Here is a 5,185-nt window from a genome sequence, read left to right on the forward strand (position 1 = left end):
AGAAGATGGGCTTACAAGCTTTCCATGTTGATATTTCTGGTTATTCCTTTCTCTCCCCCTCCAGTGTCTGTTTTATAATGTTTTTCAAGGAAAACCAAGGTTCAAAAGATAGCCAAGCATCTTATCATTATTCCCTCTCTTTCCCCATTCCATCCATGTCTCAGTCTCTGTATTCCCGAGCCCTGTTGTTCTAAAGCTGTGCCTACACATGATGTTATTCTTTGATCTAGTTGTCAGAATTTTTATTTTCTTTGCATTGTGGTGCAATCCATACTGAAGGCTGTAGTCACTGATTTTCATCAGTAAATTAAGTCGTCTTCACTTTAGCAAGCGAGGTTGTATCATCTGCATATCGCTTCTCAGATTATTTGTTCAGCATACAAGCTGAATAAATACGGTGAAAGGATACAACCCTGGTTCACATCTTTCTTGATTTTAAACCATTCAGTATCCCCTTGTTCACAAGTTCCTCAAGAGCACAATTAATTATTCTGAAATACCCATTCTCCCCAATGTAATCCATAGTTTGTCATGATCTACACAGTCAAAAGCCTTTGTGTAGTCCAAAAAGCACAAGTAAATATCTCTCTTATATCCTCTGCTTCCAGCCAAGACCCATCTGATAGCAGCAATGGCATCCCTAATTCCACGTCCTCTCCTGGGCCCTACTTGAATTTCTGGCAGTTTCATCAATGGGCTGTTGCAACTGTTTTTTCTAATTATCTTCAGTAAAAATTTACTTGCATGTTATTAATGATATTGTTCAATGATTTCTGCATTCCATTGGGTCACCTCTCTTTGGAATGGGCACAAATATTGATCCCTTACAGTCAGTTGGTCAGATTTCTTGGCAAAGATGAGTGAGTGCCTCCAGTGCTGAATCAGTTTGTTGAATAATTTCAGTTTGTATTCCATCAATTCCTGTAAACTACATTTTTTTGTGTGTGAATGCTTTCAGTGCAATTTGGATCTCTTCCTTCAGTACCATTAATTCTTGATCATATGCTACCTCTTAAAATGGTTGAACATCCCCATTTTATTTTGCTACAGAGACATTGTATTTATGCCATCTTATTTTTATGCTTTCTGCATCATTCAATATTTTACCATGTTGTTGTTGTTGTTAGGTGCTGTCAAGTCAATTCTGACTCACAGCAACCCTATGCACAACAAAATGAAACACTGCTCAGTCCTGCGCCATCCCCACAACCTCTCCACCCCACAACTGTGGCCACGCTCGAGCCATTGCTGCTACCGCTGTGCAAATCCATCTCGTTGGGGGTCTTCCTCTTTTTCACTGACCTTCCACTTTACCAACCAGTGACTGGCCCTTCCTAATGATGTGTCTGAAGTATGAGAAACGAAGTCTTGCCATTTTGGCTTCTGAGGAACATTCTGGCTGCACTTCTTCCAACACAGATTGGTTTGTTTCTCTGGCCGTGCATGGTACTTTTAATATTCTTCTCCAATATCATAACTTAAATGCATCATTTTTCCCCCAGTCTTCCATATTCAATGTTCAAGGTTCACATGCATATGAGACTATTGAAAATAGCATGACTTGGGTCATACACACCTTAGTCCTCAAACTGACATCTTTGCTATTGAATACTTTAAAGAGGATCTTTGCAGAATATTTGCTTAATCCAATACGTCGTTTTATTTCTTGACCTCTGTTTCCATGAGGGTTGATGGTTGATGTTATTTATTGGTCCAATGGAGAGGATTTTTGTTTTCTTTACATTGAAGTGGAATCCATAATGAAGACTGTGGTCTTTGATCATCATCCATAAGTATCTTTTATTTTATCTATTAAGTTTTTATTGTGAATTATGTAGTAGCTTACATGATAGAACATTAGCTTTACATTCATCCTATCATAATTTCGTTTCATTGCAATGATTACAATCACTTCCATGCATAATCAAACAGCCAAAGGGTACACCCTATGTTGCACAGCCACCCAACTGCCAGCACACACCTGAGTCCAGAGTCCCCAACCACTCCATCTCTCCACGTCATCGTCTGCCTCCATCTCTGGCGTCATTGCTTCTCTGGGTAGTGTCCTGCACTCCACTTCTCTCCCCTTGATGGTCCTAGGGACCTCCACTCCTGGACTGCAAAATCAACTGCTCCCCTCCTTTTGTTATAAAACATCTGCCTTTACATTTCCAACCCGCACAGTCAGTCTTGATAGCAATTAGTCACTATTGTACCACAAAAGTCTTATCCCCATCTCCTTACATCAGTACTATCCAGACAGATTGGAAACCACTCAGTGGAGAGTCTAACTTCCCTCTGGAACTAGGTTCCCTCTTGAAAGCGTGTAAGCCAGTCACTTCTTGCCTTTCTAACCCTGCGTTTTGGGTAGCCAATGTCTAAATTGCCCATCTCTGTCAACCCTGTGTAGAAAGGGAATGGGAATGATCCTCACTATAAATATTTGTTCCCTTTTTTAAGCTATTGGTGACATTTCTGAGCCATAAGTATAGGTCAAGTTCATCAAATTGTAGCAGATTACTCTTTTTTCCCTCTTTTATCTTCTTCTAGTCAAGTCTGATCATCCAGCCATTGAAGCCAGGTCAAGTGACTGTTATCTACAAGTGTAGGCGCACCAGTCCATCTCCAATCACTCCACACAAGCTGGACACCCCATTCTCTGCTAGAGTTCTCCGTTGCCATGTCACTGTCTCTGGACCCAAGAGTCCCCAGGTCTGGCCATACCGCTGGCCAATCAGGTCTCACCCAGGTTCACAGGAGTCTATTGAACATGGTTGGACTTAGCTCACAACTTCATTGTGGTTTTTCCCCCACTTCCCCTTATTGGTGACCAGATTGGTCACCAGCCAGACCACATGCCTGCTCGTGTATTCCCCTTGAGTCTTAGTCTTGGAAGGCGGTTTGCCCTGAGGGGATGCTTTTATTGCCTTGATGGCTCCCGGGCAAACAACTTGCTCGTTCTTGTAGTAGTCAATTGGACTGCTGTTATTGTTTATTATTTTTCCTTCCATCTTTCTTTCAAGAAGTATTTTCTGTTCTTCTAGCCACTCCAGGCTGGTCTGCTTGTCCTTTCAAGTGGAAATTTCCTACCTCAGAAGATTGTGGATGGGGTTAAGGATTCCATCTATGGTCTTATGCAATGCAAAGGCTCAACAGGAAGCCTCCTTCACTGGGCAAGTTCTAGCCCCACTTTAGGTATTCCAATCATTTATAGGCAGAAGGCAGACTTTCTATGGTGATATTTCTGGCTATTACTTTCTCTCCCCCTCAACTGTCTATTTTACAATGGTAGGCAAGGGAAACCAAGATTCAAAACACAGCCAAGCATCTTAACATTATTTCCCCTCTTTTACCCATTCACACCATGCCTGAATCCTTGTATCCCAGAGCCCTGTTGTCCCAAGGTTGTGCATACATCATTATTTACCTCTGTCCCACTTAGTCCACGCAAACCTGCCTAACTGTTCTCCCATCTGCCTCATTGTTCCATTTCCCTCCCCTTCTTGAGTATTACCCCCCACCCAGCATCCAAGCTATCTTGTGTCTATTCCCTACCCTGTGCTCCACCTTTCTCTCCCTCCCCTCTACCCACCTCATACATCCCGATAACAAGCAAAGAATCCCCTCCCCCCTTTAGTGTGCATTCTTTTGCTTAATCTTTTACAATAATGGTCCTATGCAGTATTTCTCCTTTTCTGACTTGCTAATTTCACTCAGCATAATGTCCTCAAGGTTCATCCATGTTATGAGGTGGCTTGTAGCTTCCTTGTTATTCCTCAAAGTAGCATAATATTCCATTGTGTGTATGTTCCACAGTTTGTTTATCCATTCTTCCATTGATAGGCACTTGGGCTGTCTCCATCTTTTTGCTACTGTAAACAGTACTGCTATGAACATTGGTGTGCATATATCTACTCGTGTTATGGCTTGTATTTCTTGTGGGTAAATACCAAGTAGAGGAATTGCTGGATCATAAGGTATTTCTATTTCCAACCTTCTGAGGAAGGGCCGTATTACTTTCCAGAGTGGTTGGACCATTTTTACAATCCCTCAGCAATGTAAGAGCGTCCTAGTCTCTCCTTATCCTTGTCAGCATTTATTGTCCTCTACTTTTTTGATCTTTGCTATTATTGCTGGTGTGAGATGATATCTCATTGTTGTTCTGATTTGCATTTATCTAATGGTTGATGATCATGAACATTTCTTCATATGTTTGTTGGTTGCCCGGATCTTCTCCTTGGTGAAGTGTCTGTTTATGTCCTATGCCCATTTTTAATTTGGTTATTTGTCTTTTTTCTTGTAGAGGTGTTGTAGTTTCCTATGTATTTTAGAAATTAGTTCCTTGTCGGAGTGTCGTTGCAAAAGATTTTTCCCATTCTGTGGGCTCCTTTTTTACTCTTTTGGTGAAGTCTTTTGATGCAAATAAGTTTTTAATATTTAGTATATCCCATTCATCTATTTTGTCTACTTTTGTTTGTGTTGTTTTCAAAGTGTTTGGTAGTCTGTATATGCCCTGTATTGATTGCTGTCATAATTCTGGGATTCACATTTAGGTCTTGAATCCATGGTGAGTTGGGTTTTGTATAAGGCGTGAGATAAAGGTCTTGTTTCAGTCTTTTGCATTTCGCTTTCCAGTTTGGCCAGCACCATTTGTTGAAAAGCCTATCCACTCCCCATGCAATGTACTTAAGGTACTTTGTTGAAAATCAGTTGGCTGTATGTGTATGAGTTAATTTCTGGATTCTCGATTCTATTCCATTGATCAATGTAGCTTTCATTGTACCAGTACCAGGCTGTTTTGACCACTGTAGTGTGTAGTATATTTTGAAATCAAGGAGTGAGAAGTTTCCAACCTCATTCTTCTTCTTAAGCAGTGCTTTGCTTATCCTGGGTCTCTTTCCTTTCCATTAAAGTTTGTAATTGTTTTTTCCATCTCTTTGAAGAATATTGTTGGAATCTGGATTGGGGTTGCATTATATGTGTAAAGTGCTTTGGGTAGTATTGACGTTTTCACAATGTTAAGACTTCCTATCCAGGAGCATGGTATATACTTCCACTTTTCTAAGTATCTTTTGGTTTCTTGTTGTAGTGTTTTATAATTTTTATTGTATAGGTCCTTTATTTTTCTGGTTGCATTTATTCCAAGATATTTCATCAGTTGGGTGGCTATTGTATATGGTATTGT

Source organism: Chrysochloris asiatica, unplaced genomic scaffold (assembly GCF_000296735.1).
Source record: "Chrysochloris asiatica unplaced genomic scaffold, ChrAsi1.0 scaffold00356, whole genome shotgun sequence".
In the NCBI taxonomy this organism is placed as follows: Eukaryota; Metazoa; Chordata; class Mammalia; order Afrosoricida; family Chrysochloridae; genus Chrysochloris; species Chrysochloris asiatica.